Source organism: Rhinopithecus roxellana, chromosome 15 (genome assembly GCF_007565055.1).
Source record: "Rhinopithecus roxellana isolate Shanxi Qingling chromosome 15, ASM756505v1, whole genome shotgun sequence".
NCBI classification, from domain to species: Eukaryota; Metazoa; Chordata; class Mammalia; order Primates; family Cercopithecidae; genus Rhinopithecus; species Rhinopithecus roxellana.
Genome location: NC_044563.1, coordinates 46,827,089 through 46,841,784, shown reverse-complemented (window position 1 = coordinate 46,841,784; position 14,696 = coordinate 46,827,089). Strand labels below are relative to the sequence as shown.

General features: G+C 37.9%; 1 protein-coding gene and 1 pseudogene across 2 annotated transcripts in view; both read right to left on the bottom strand.

Annotated features, from left to right (window-relative positions):
• Positions 1–14,696, bottom strand: part of DLG2 (discs large MAGUK scaffold protein 2) — a 2,272,173-nt gene that overhangs the window by 1,621,642 nt on the left and 635,835 nt on the right. The gene's annotated exons all lie outside the window — the stretch shown is intronic.
• On the bottom strand, positions 4,447–5,345 carry LOC104653904 (annotated as a pseudogene).

The window sequence follows — 14,696 nt, the reverse complement described above, 5'->3', positions numbered from 1 at the left end:
CTTGAAACTAATGACTGTTCATTTGAACTATTTTCTCACCAATGTCTTTGATTTCTTATAGTGCAATTCTTCAGGTGCAACTCTTCCGCAAAATCCAAATCCAAATCCCAGATAAATACTGCATCTGGTCTCTCTCAACTCACACCTAGGGAATGAAGCTCTGTGGGAAAGGAACTCACACACACTTAGAGCAACTTCTAAGTAGTCAGTTTCCACACTCAGCTAGTCACTGTCCTTTGATCAACTTCCCCTCTCATTTCCCTCAAAAAACTTCTCAATCATCACCATCTGCCTCCAAGTCCTTAGTTGCCTTTAGCTCTTCATTTTGACAGGTTAGATAGCCCTCAGTCTCCTAATAAAATTGAGGTCATTAGGTGTGTTCTCCCTGCACAATTATACCACAGTCAGACCTAGAAAGCAAACCCACAGTCACAGCCATTCTCACCCTATGCCTTTTTCCTACTCTCTTCAGTTCTGCTCTCCCATCTATAGCAGAGGTTGGCAAACCTGTGGGTCAAATCTGGCTTGCTACATGTTATCATAAATAAATTCTTATCAAAAACAGCCAATGTCCATTTGTTTATATATTTTCTGTGGCTGCTTCAATGCTACAAGGGCAGAGTTGGGTAGTTGGGTAGTTGCTACAGATATCTTATGGTCCTCAAAACCTAAAATATTTACTCTCTAGCCCTTTACTGGAAAAGTTTCCTGATCTCTGAGTTATATCCTTGACATCCTCCTCTTTCCTAAATCTTTTCCTTCAGCCTGAAAATATGGTCAACTATGTTCTAGTCTAAAAATGTTAGTTTAGGGTGTTTTGGTTTTTTGTTTTGTTTTGCTCCAACTCTCTCTAGTTGTATACCAATTTCTCTCTAGCCTTCCTCATAAAACTTCTCCAGGGAGTATGTCATATTCTCTTTATTCACTTTTTTTTTTTCATTTCTTTTTTCCTGTAACCTGATTTTCCCCTACTACTTTGTTGAAATTTGCTCATATTAAAATTAATGATGAGCTTCTATCTGTCAAAGTTAAATTTTAAATGTCTAATCCTAAACTAATTGACTCATCTTTAGGCACACTCCCCTTAAAACTCTATCATCCAGCATTCTTAGCAAAGAGCACATAGCAGGATCATTTCTAGAGGCTTCCAACTTTATGCTGTCACTAACTGGAATTACTCTTAATTATTATGTTATTATAATACTCTTAATGTTATTATACTCTTAACATATTATTATACTTTTAATAATTATATGAAGTTGTTGCTTCAGATATAAGGGATTAATTTTACTACTCCAGTCTGAGAAAACTAATCAAGTCACCACAATATTGTGGTAAATGGGAGAAGAAAAGCTACTGGAGATATCAGTCAATACACAACCTCCACCCTCACCAAATAGGATGCAAACAAACACTTGCCCTTGAAGAACACATTTGCCCCAATTACCCTTCCTTCTCTCTCTTCTAGGGTCATCACCATCATCTATTCACTAGCGAAAACTGACCAAAAGATGTCCAAGACACCTTGGAGTGCAAGGCTTTCTCAGTTATCTCCTAAAGTGAAGAATAATAACCACATAAGGAACACAGGGCCTTTATTTCTCTTGGAAAATTGACATTCCTATGGACTAATGATAAAAATGTTTCTGGAAAATGTGTCAGATACCCTTTTAGAGATGCAGATGATTAATCACAATTTTAACTTCTTATAATGATGATTGGCACAGGATAAGCAAATAGAAATCAAATGTAGAAACCAACACATGTTCACTTATTTAATATGGAACTTCCATATTCTTGAATATAAACCAGCACATTAATGAGCAAAAGTATAATAAAATTGAAAGAACATAATCAGCTTTCTTTTAGGGTGGAAGACAGCTAGTTAGGATTCTTCCTCACTATCAATTAAAAGAGCCATGAAACTAACAAGGAGAAACAAATATGCAAAATCACTGATAATTGCAGTCAACATTTTACAAGTACCTGGAAGGGGGAAAAAACCCTTTTTAGTTATACTGTGGTAGGAATGAAGTAACTGTCTCTATCTGACATATTTTTTTATTTTTAAAACTAAATAAAATCAGTTAGAAAGCTAGTGGAAAGACACATATGTTGACTTCTACTCTGTGTCACTATCAAAGATTCATGGGATCTTTGCCTCTAAGTAAAGCAGCATAGCAGCCATGGATCTCACACCGGAAAGTTTTTTCAGATTAGAACAGAGATATCCCTTTCTCATACCTCTACCTCACACTCTCTCGTCCCACAAAATCTCAATTTTGGGAGGGACTTTAATATTGATGCTCTGATGTCCCACCTAAGCACAATTTAGATGTAAAGGTTGTAATAATACAATTAATAAGGTAGATGTAATAAACATGAATGAAAACTTTTATTCCATAGAAAATATACCCTTTTTTTCCTCCAAATTTCTGGTTTAATAAGGACTTTTTATTTTGAGGAAAAGAGGTCCCAAACATCAAGCTGTTCACAAAAATAACCCACAGTATCAACTTTAGAAAACAAATATTAAGACTGTAACACTATTTTTCTAGAGGATGCATTTGACATGCCAACTCTCATTCACAAAAATACATTGTTACATTTGTGTTGAACCTCCCCACACAGCACACTTATGTGGGGGTGTAACACAAATACTTGTAACTCAAAGCTGCTTTCAGGAGCTACTCAACTAAATGAGATTGCCTTTGCAGTTAGGGAAGCAGCTACTGAACTTATGTATGAATGCAAAGAACTGTACTCCCTGCATAACAAGAGATTATTCTGGAGACAGTTGATGAAAACTATACATCCTTTTTATTAAGTCATAAAGATGTATCAAAATTAAAAGCAAAAATTACATTCTTAACAAAACTAGTAGGAGAATCAAAGGAAGTGAAAATGGGACTAGACGCAGGGCAATAAGAATTAATGAACATGAGAAGGACAAGGATGAGGAGAACAGTGAGCATGTGCTTAAAATACTAGGAGAGTGTGTGTCTGGAATTGGTGGGTCTTGGTCTTGGTGACTTCAAGAATGAAGCCGCGAACCCTCGTGGTGAGCGTTACAGTTCTTAAAGATGGTGTGTGTGGAGTTTGCTCCTTCAGATGTTCAGACGTGTCCGGAGTTTCTTCCTTCTGGTGGGTTCTTGGTCTCGCTGACTTCAGGAGTGAAGCTGCAGACCTTCACGGTGAATGTCACAGCTCTTAAGGCAGTGAGTCTGGAGTTGTTGGTACCTCCCAGTGGGTTTGTGATCTCGCTGGCTTCAGGATTGAAGCTGCAGATCTTTGCCATGAGGGTTACAGCTCATACAGGCGGCATGGACCCAAAGAGTGAGCAGCAGCAAGATTTAGTGCAAGGAGCGAAAGAACAAAGTTTCCACAGCGTGGAAGGGGACCCAAGCGGGTTGCCACCACTGGTTCAGGCAGCCTGCTTTTATTCCTTTATCTCGCCCCACCCACATCCTGCTGATTGATCCATTTTACACATTGCTGATTGGTCCATTTTACAGAGAGCTGATTGGTCCGTTTTGACAGAGCGCTGATTGGTGCATTTACAATCCCTGTGCTAGACACAGAGTGCCAATTGGTGCATTTATAATCCTTTAGCTAGACACAAAAGTTCTCCAAGTCCCCACTGGATTAGCTAGACACAGAGCACTGATTGGTACTTTCACAAACCTTTAGCTAGACACAGGGTGCTCATTGGTACCTTTACAATCCTGAGCTAGACACAAAGTGCTGATTGGTACATTTACAATCCTCCAGCTAGACATAAATGCTGTAGGAGTCCCCACCAGATTAGCTAGATACACAGTGCTGATTGGTGCATCCATAAACCCGGAGCTAGACACAGAGTGCTGATTGGTGCATATATAATCCTCCAGCTAGATATAAAAGTTCTCCAAGTCCCCACCTGACTCAGTAGCCACAGGCAAGGCAGGCTGCAGGTCCTGAGGCCAGCCCCATGGGGAGGCGGCTGAGGCCCAGTGAGAATTTGAGTGCGGTGCGGGCGGGCCAATAGTGCTGGCAGACCCAGTGCACCCTAGGCAGCTGCTGGCCCAGGTGCTAAGCCCCTCACTGCCTGGGGCCAGCGGTGCCCACCGTTGCTCTGAGTGCAGGGCCCGCCAAGTCCACACTCACTCAAACTCACTCACGCTGGCCAGCGAGTGCAGCAGGCAGCCCCAGTTCCCACCCATGCCTCTCCCTCCACACCTCCCAGCAAGCAGAGGGAGCCGGCTCCGCCTCGGACAGCCCAGACAGGGGCTCCTACAGTGCAGCAGCGGGCTGAAGGCTCCTCAAGCGAGGTCAGAGGGGACACCAAGGCAGAGGAGGCACCAAGAGCCAGTGAGGGCTGCCGCACGCTGTCAGCTCTCAAGAGGATCTCGTGAAAAATTTGATCTTAGACAAGTGCCTAGGTAAAGAAATAATGGGATAAGATTTCTAAACCCCACTATGTGCTTCAGAGTCATCCTCACCATTGGCGCTGTCTCCGTCATCCTCTCCTTCCTCAGCCTCTTTTTCTTCATCCTTAATCAACTCCAGCTGGTCATCCCCCCAGTCTTCATTATCATCATCATCCAGTATGTCCCCCTCCTCAGCAGGGTTATCTGCACCCCCCTCAGACTCCAACTTCAAATTAGTCTCATATTTCTTCAAGGAGCTGCTGCTCTGCTCCTCTTCTGACTTATTTTTCATCTCTACTGCTTCTTTGCTCTGTTCCTTTTCAATTTTTTCCAGGAGATAATCCATTTTTTGTTTTATCTGGGTCAATTCCTTCTTAACCACCTGAAGGTCATCTCCTTTCAACTTTCCAGACTTGGAAGATACCCGCTGTCCACTCTTAGAATTGAAGCCACTTTTTTGCCTTCGTGAGGTGTTTCCTGATACACACGGATGTTTCGAGGGCACTACACCTCCAGCAATAGGAGGAGGAGGAGGTACACGTGCTGGGTAACTGTACCTCCTATTACAATAATCCCGCTGAAAATCATAGTCCAGGTCAAAAGAAGAGCGGTACATCGCTGCAGATTGTTTCACGCCTGCTTTTCCTCCGTTCAGTTTTGGTGCTGCAGTCAGGTTAATATCTAAAACCTGACCAGCAATCATTCTGCCATCCTCTCCTGCTACAGCAGCCTGGGCATTTCTCTCATTAACATATTGAATGAAGCAAAGCTCTTATGAACAGAGCAGCCCACAGTTTTGCCATACTTCGGAAAGATTGCCTCCACATCAGATTTCTTGACCACAAGAGTGTTGAGATTCCCAGTGAATACACGGGTGTTAATGGAACGAGGATCTGTCTTGTTGGTAACGTTGTTGGCCATTGTGTTTGATGACAGGGTTTCTCAGAAAGCCAAAAATGTAGCTGAAGATCCAAAAAAATCTCATAAGAGTGGGGAGGGAGAAGAGATCTGATTCTGAGTCTCATACTCCTGAGTTCTAGGTGGAGAACCTGACTGCTGCTCGAGGTGGGTATTGCGGCCACAACTGCTCAGTCTTTTACTCTTCACAAAAAGAAAATATGCCTTCTTTTAAAACATCATGGAACTATACAAAATTTTATCATTTATTATGTCACAAAATGTAGGTATATATTAAAGGCAAAATTCTCTGACCACAGTGATTTAAAGCTAGAAACTAAAACTAGCCTAAAACTAATGTGTTGGAATAAAACTAAATACATCTTAGCCTTTCAAACATTGCATAAAAAGGAAATAAAATCGACCACTTAGTCATAAAATAAGAATGTAATATATTACATTTATGGGACATTTTCAAACATATTCAGAGACTAATTACTAGACTTAAAGCACTATGGTTATTTCTGAAAGAATAAAAATAAGGTAAGTCTATATATCAAGATATTAGAAAAAAATGCAATCAAAATAAAAATAAAATAGACTGAAACAGTAAAAAGAAAATTAGAAAATAATTACAGCATGAAAACTAGTAAGAAATAGAACACTTGGTTCTTAAAATAGACAATGAAATAGATGAACATCTCACAGATCTAATGAAGACAAAAATATATATGTTGGGACTAAGGAAAAGAATGTAACCACAAATACAAAGAAACTATTTTAAAATGGTAAAGGAAATATATATATATATATATTACTCTGGATTACCTACAAACATAAACTAGGAACTATAAAACATAAGGAGGATGCTTTGTCACAAAAGCAAAGACTAGGGTTTGGATGCAAGCTATACTGTGTACTAGTTATAGATAAGTTACTCAACTGCTTTGAGCCACATTTTCTTTGCCTGTAAAATAAGATTTTAAAATATCTTTAATAATAATGTTTTCAGAAGTATTGCTTATGTCATTGTCATCATTATTGTAATTCTCTTTTCTTCCTCCTCATTATTAATATTCACTACCTTGGAGAAAAACTTGATATGTACCCGAACAAGTTGAAACTTAAAAGCTATTTTTCCAATCAATACTTTAATCCATCCATAAGAACCAGGTGCAATGCATCCCATTTACCTTATTACTTATTTTTCCCCAAATGCAAGTATCAGCAACATTCATTGCATCTGAGAATATAAAACCTTAAAGACATATCGTCCAAGGGAAAAAACTCTTGCCCAACTTATAAGACTTGCAAGGATTGATTGCACTTAATAATGAATGTAGTGCTCTTAGAGTTATATAATGTCATTAAACACATAGGTATCAAATTTAAAGAAAACCAAGAAGCAGAGCTAAACAACGTCAATACTAAAAAAATGAAAAGTTAGGAATTTTTTTCTCTCACTTATCAGTAAACCTGAAGGCTTAATATAAGCCTAGAAGATTCTAAAAACAAGAAGGATACTTTATTTGTATTAGTCCTTAAAAATCTTAGAATGAGTTAAAAATAAAAAATAGTAAAACTGGAGGTCTCAGATTTATGTATGTCCTTAGGCTTTTTCTTACAGTTTTAATGTGGATTATTATGGTCAGAGTAAAGTGAAATGGGAAAGTAAAAGGTAAAATTCAATTTTCAACCCCTAACATTTTCTTATTTTAGACCTAAGTAACAGTTATTACCATCTTAAAATTTGTGTAACAGAATCTATCCAGGGAAAAAAAAACAAGCCATTTTGGTGCACAATTGCAAAATGCCAAAAAACTAATAACTTTGTCTACTTATCTTCTTGTATTAAGATTTTGACCCATTTTGAATTCATTAACATAAATATTTAAAGCACGAGATAATAGAGAGATTAAATAAATACACAACAGAATATAGTTTTCTACTCTCAAGAAACTCACAGAAGATTTCAGCAGAAAAGAGAAAAATCAATTATAAAACTATGTAATAAAGGTATGCTGTACCTATATATCTATATACTATCTCTCTCTATTCTATATAAGATATCAGAGGATGTTCTATATAATATATAGGATAGAGATATATTTTAAAACACTAGTAACTTAGCATCAACATATAGATTGGTAAGTGCCTCATTTATATTATTTCATATCCTCCCTAAACTCTTGCATGTTAAGAATTATTATGCCCACTTTACAAACATAAAATTGAAGTTTATGGAGCTTGGTAATATAATAAAGCCAAGATTAAGGTATCAACACTCATACCCTTTTGGCTATCCCACTGTTTTCGTTAAATTAAGATAACCTGAGAATTTGTCAAATCCTGAGGTGACAAAATATGTATATATACACTGTTCTAAGATTCTGGATCTTACCATGTCTTTGTTTCTGCATTTAAAAGTGGATGATAATTAAACTGTCCCCATTAATTTCAGGGGGTTGATGGGAAGATCAAATATGAGACAGTTATTGAAAAGTAGACACACAAAGTTAAGGCATTTATAAAATGAGATGCAGGATCACAGTGATGAAGCTCTTCCTCAGCATTAGAAACTAGGCCAAGCAACCCAAGAACCAGGAGCTAGTTACAGGGTGGGAAATGTATCTGACGCACATTTTACTTATTTAAAATATTTTAAACATGACAACCTTTGTTAAATAACCTCAAGGTAAACAGCAGCAAAACTGTTTTTGTATCTAATTACTGCTAGAGTAACAATTAAAACACAGACCAAGTAGAAAACTGTGTAACTTTTTTCCTCAGAATTCAATCGGCAAAGACTAGAGATTTGCATAAATGCAGGCCCCCTAAGCAACTTTTTCCCTCTGCAGCACATTCCTGAAGCCCAAACGAAATGAATAATTGTCTTGACTCTTCATTGCATGTTGTCTATATAGCCATCATCTTCCTTTAAACGTGCAGAAAAAATAGTACTGCTTGTTAGCAGAGAGAAAATCATCTAAGACATTTGTAAGTACTCTGTTGTCTCTATTCCTATTATAACCCTCTCCATACTGGCTTAAGTTTCATGAACCTACTCCCCTTGGAATTCTGTCCTTTCTGCAAATACCTTTTTCCAAGTTTTGTTTTAGGCTTTCCTAATGTATTGTCAGGTCTCTCAGGTAACATAAATTCAGGTTTCTCAAAATGTCTGCAGAGGGACTAAAGTTATTCCTTCTAAGGGGAAAGTGAATTCTGTCAAAACAAATCATACATCAGGAAGTAGATAAATAAGAAAAATTAGATAGTAAAATATTCCACTGATTGGCAAAATAATCCTCATTCATCTCTATTAATTTATTATTTTAAAAATCACCACCATATTTATGTATGTGCAATATTAAATGTTATTCTGTCTCAGGCAGATTAGATCCATGTTTAGTTGTGAATGAATGACCACTGAGAAGCACTTTTAAATTAAATGTATTCTATAATTGTAGATAAATTTTCTATTGTGTCTCACAAGAACACAGATACATACACTCATCATACCATTATAGCACTGCATTTGTGTATATTTGAGTACATGGGGAATGCTAGCAAATTTATTTAACACAGAGGACAACAAACAAATTTCTTCATATTGATGCTTCAATTCAGAATGTGCAATACTGTCAACATTTGGCCTCAGGCTCTGACCAGAACTGTTACCATAGAGAAGTATTGTTGAAATCTCGCTTTCCTGGATGAAATGTTAGACATAATAGCCAAGTGCAGGTTTATATATTAACAGATGCTAATGGGGGGTTGTAATTTAGACCAAACCACTTTGATACGATTTGGGAAATTTAGTTCTTCTAAATAAATGATACAACTTTATTGAAAGACATAAAAGATGTCAACATATATCATGTTCTTATATAGGATTACTTAATATAATTAAAATGCCTGTCATCCCAATTTAATATATAAAGTTAGTACAATTTTAATTAGAATTGCAAAAAGTGTTGGAGAAAATCATTCTAAAATTCATTAGAAGAATAACTGTCTGGTAATTGCAGAGATATTCTGTAAAAGTTGGCTAATAAGAAGGTTTTATCTATTCAGATATTAAATCTTACTTAAATGCTATCTTAACTAAACTAGTATGGTAAAAGAGTATATCAGTGAAACAAAGATTAAAAACAGATTCTAGTATGTATTAGAACTCAGTATACGATAAACACAACATTCTACTTTAGAGTGCAAAAGATAATCAATACATGTTTTAGATACATATGATTATCTATTTGTTAATACATAAAGTTAGAGACCCTCTTTACATTATATTCAAAATAAATTTCAAGTAACTTAGTGGTCTAAATGTACATAAGACAATAAAGATTTTCAAAAAAATTTGAAGATATTTTTGTAAGTTTGATGGTACAGAAGATCTTCTGAAACATAACTTAAAAATCAGAAGCCAAAAAGAAATAAAATTTACATATTTGTCTATAAGAAAGTTAAAATTTTCAAACAAAAGGCAGCAAAAAACAAGCCAAAATACAAGTAATAAACTGGAAGAAAATACTTATCAAAGTTATACTAGCCAAAAGGTTCTTAAATATGAAGAGTTCTGTAAACTAAAAAGAACATATTAGAAAATGTTAACTTAAAAAAGCAAAGAACATGAACAGAAATTTGGTAGTAAAGAAACTGCAAATCCCAACCTCAGTTGTAAGGAAGATATGTAAATTAAAATATGAAGACTTTTTCATAAAACAACAATATTAAAAGCATGTTAATACTATCTAGTGTTCTGAGAAATGGTTAGAAATAACAACTTTCACAGAATTTCGTTGGGAATATATATTGTTAAAGCTTTATTGAAGGGTAATATATGAAATATTTTAATATTTAAAGTAAGCCTATTCTTTCACCTTACGATTTCACTCTTACAAATTTGCTTTACTGAAATATTTGCCTATGAGTACAGAGCTGTAAGTCTAAGGATGTTCAATACAATACTGCTTCTAATAACAAATGATTATAAATAATACAAATGCTTATTAATAAATGGTTGAGCAAATTACAGTTTGTCCATATTATAAAATAATAGATGTCAGTCACTATAAGAAAGCAGAACTATTGAGCTAGACAGAAGCTCATTATATATTTAAAAGAAGTAAAAAAGTTGTAAAGTAGCATGTATAGTGTGGTCTTAATTTTTTTTTTTTTTTTTTTTTTTTTGGCTGAAAGTGCATTTAGCAAAGAACTAAGATATAAAACTGTTAAATACACATATGATATACACACACATCAGAAATAATTTGGCAATAAGTTAACACTAGCAATGCAATGCCTGGAGGTTGGGTTATTCGATTTTTTTTTTTTTTTTTTTTTTTTTTTTTTTCCTTTTCTTTACTCCTTATCCAGAAGCAGGGGCTATAATTGTCACGGGATCCTTGGGATGTCGATTTGCCAGCCAGAAACCTCTGTGGCAGGCGGCGCCTTCTGCCTGAGTATCGCTCGCGCCCACTGGGCTCGTTCCGCCCACTTGGCCTGGCAGGCTGCGCTTGGCTCACGCTACTGGCCTGGATCTCACACCTGCCAAAGGGGTGCCGGGCATGGAGTGGCAAAGAGTGTATGAGCCAATGAGCGTGGAGTCCGGCCACTGTGCACAGTCAGGCATGGTAGCTGCTGTGGCAAGGCAGACAGCTCCAGGCACCAGCACAAGCGCCAGCTCCATGCAAGGCTGTGACTGGACCAAATGTACCACACACGGCTTCAGCTGCAGGCACCTGCATCTGGATAAAGGGAACACAGTGACACTGGGAAACTTGGAGACACTAGGAACCAAAGAGCCTCAAAGAGGGTGTCACAGCCCTGGCTGGGGGAGCCCCTAGGTCTGGGCTCCCTGAAGGGCTGCAGTTCTTCTCTCCTTCTCATCACCCATAACGTGGCAAGCCGGGGAGGGGGGTGTTTCAGCCCTGTTTGTGTTGCAGCGCTTTCAGTCCCACCATTTAGCAGATCCTAAGTTCCTGTCCACATCCAGGAAGAATGAGGTACATGGATAATTTGAGGGTGACTAAGGTGGAGAGGAGACAGAACAGCTTCATTGAGAGACAAAACAGCTCTCAGAAGAGCCCAAGTGAGTAGCTGCTTTCTGCAGGCAGGTTGTCCTGACAAGACAAGGGCACCCGAATTGGGTAGTTCTTTCCCACAGAGGTCTGTGAGGTCTCTGTGAGTCTGGTTGAGTTTGGGGTTTTCATGGGCTTCAGATGGGAGGAAGTGTGTGCGGATTGGTCCATGGGCAGCCATGAGTGCGTCTGAAAAAAGCACCATGAGTTCTCACTGTAAGCCACGGACTGACAGCCTGGCCTCCATGCTTCAGGCCGTTCTTGGCTTGAAGGTGAGGCTTCACGGGGAACCTGCCCCTTTCTGCCCAGGAGCCTGTCTGCTTCCTGCCGCCATTGATCATGTCGTCCACAGAGCCTGCAGGCCCACATGGAGCCACCTCAGCGCCCCCTCAGCCTCCCTCCCATGCTCACACGCTCCCAAAGTCCAGAGGGGGGTTGAGGCGGCAGGGGGCTGGCCTGTCAGCACCACCCTAAGTGCACGCACATCCAGCTGGGACGTGACAGCGCCCAGACTCAGCCTCAACTTTGCTCTAAAATCAGAGTGGGGACCGGGAGCAGAGAGAGGCTAGACAGTGGGGACACGCATTTCTGAGCCTGTGGTGGCCACGGCTGGGGAGGGACACTTCCCAGCCCCTGAGAGCACAGGGAAACCCAGGTCACTGCTGGGTGACTGCACAGTTGCACCCAGGAGGAGGAGGCCCCCAACCCTCCAACTGTGAAAAGCGCTGGGCTCCTGCCTGTTCCTGGCTCCAACTGGCTCTGTGGAGTGCACAACCCCAGCTGTGTCTCGCCCGCTGCAGCTGGCGTCTTCTCAGTGGCCGCTCCAGACGGCCTGCTGCTGCCCTCATAATATAATACGAAAGTATCAATATTTATCCTTTTAACTTACTAAGGGAAGCAAATACGTTAGTATTTGCTAAACCTTTCAAAATTCTTGCGATGAGGGTGGTATATGAAAGCACAAAGCAGTTAGTTGCAATAAGTTCTGATTTATTCGAGATATAAACATTTACTAGAAAAACAGCTTGGAATAACTGAAATTCATCGAGTTACCACTCCTTTTTTTTTTCGAAAAGACCAAAGAATTTTGGAATAACTCCACATAGATGAAACAATGTAAACTGCCATGGCTAAAGCCAGAACTCTTGTAATGTCTGTTAAAGTGACAGGTAATTTGAAAGCTGAATGAACCAGTGCCCATTCACTGATGCAGGTAACAATACAGGACTGTCCATGTGTCCACATGTCTTCACTGATGATTAGAGGTACAAACATGGAGAAGAGTGTTCCAACCCCTAAGGTTTTATCTGGGGGCTAAGATAACAGTTGTCTATTAAAAATCATTAGGGAAATTTTAAAACAAAATAAAGTTGCCTAAATATACAATTCAGAAGTCTCAGTGCTAGCAAATATCAGAAAAGAGAGTAAAGCTATCAATATTAGGCCCCTCCAATGTGTGGGCAACAGGGCAGGTGACATAGATTGTTAAATCAAGTTTAGCCTAAAGCTGTCTCCATACATCTCTTAAATTCAGCTCAAAGGTTTTCCTGTACATTATGAACTATAACAACTGGAGTTATAAACAGACCATAGCCTACACTTCTGCCAATCACTGAGTTTTGGCCAATTAAATGTAGCCAACTCTTTGAACTGAAAGTCTCCTTTACTCCTTCAAGTGATTCTCCTGCCTCAGCCTCCCGTGTAACCAGGCTTACAGGCCTGTGCCCCCACGACTGGCTCGTGTGTGTGTGTGTATGTGTGTGTGTGTATTTTTAGTAGAGATGGGGTTTCACCATGTTGGCCAAGCTGGTGTTGAACTCCTGACCTCGAATAAGGCAAAGAGCAAGCTGTAACCAATCCAGTTGTTTCTGTACCTCACTTCCGTTTTATGTATGTCACTTTCCTTCTTCTGTCCATAAATCTTCTTCCACCAATTGACTGCACTGGAGTCTACCCTAGCTGGGAAGGCTGCCCAATTCGCAAATAGTTCATTGCTCAATTAAACTCCTTTAAATTTAATTCAGCTTAAGTTTTACTTTTGTCAATATTTATCTTTTCATTTGATCCTTTTTAAAGATGCACTCATGGGTGACTCAGAGAGGTTAAAGGGTTCCGTTTTGTAGGTTTTGATTGTTGTTTGACATAGGTTCTCTAAGTCAGTAAATGGAGTATATTGAATTTCTACTGACTATTGACTTTTTTATCCAGGTGACTCACAAATTTCTTAGAGTATTACTTTTCTTTTCTTGGAATTTCTTTTCCTATAGTGTCACCTACATATAATGCTAAATTTTCTACTGTTTTATTAAAAAGTTATACTGCTTATGCTATTATTATTCTTGCATTAGTTAGAATCTTCAAAACAATAAGAATACAAGCAGTGATCAAATTATGTTTTCTGATTTTGTCATTCATGCTTTAAAAGTTGTACTGTTAATTATATTGTTTACTGTTGCATTCAAATAAATTGCCTTCATCATTGTAAGAAAGTTCCCTTTACTCCTATTTTACAACAAATTAAAAAAAAAAACAGAAATGGCTGCCAACTTTTATCACATGTTTTATCTTTATAATCCATATGTAATCATGGAATTTTTGGTATTATTTATACTTTAAAATGTATTTGGTGACTTTATTTCCTCTTGTATTAATCTCACCTCATATTGACACTTAATTTTCCTCTAGGATCTTTTGATTCATTTTATTGTTCCTTTTTTTATTTTCTTCAGTTTGAGACAATTTTATTTTCAATTTTTATTTTTGATAATAAAAGCATTACATCTGCAATTTCCTCTGAATGTAGTTTTAGCTGTACCTATGTTTCTTTTTAAAAATCTTTTACATTTTATTTTATTTTAGATTCAGGAGGTACATGTGCAGGTTTGTTATATGAGTATATTGCATAAGTTTCTAGATGAAATGTTCTATTTTTTATTGATTTCAGAGTAATCTATAATTTCAGCTTTTGTTTCTTTTTAAATATAGGGTCTATTTTAAAAAGAAGCATCATTTCATTTTCAATGGCTAAGCCTTTTTGCTTGTTTGGGGTTTTGTTTTGCTCCTGTGAGTTTTTCCTTTGACCTTGAAATCAAATTAACCAGACAATAATAGTCCCTCCTCTTCTTTCAATTAGTTCGCCATTTCCTGATATGTTATTCACCTACACTTTTGTTTAAAAATAATCTGTCATTGGTTTTAGGTATATTCACTTATAAGCAGTGTATAGGTGAAATTTGATTTTAGACTAATTTGAGAGCCTATCTTTTCATATGATACTTATCCCACTCATATTAATTTTGACAAC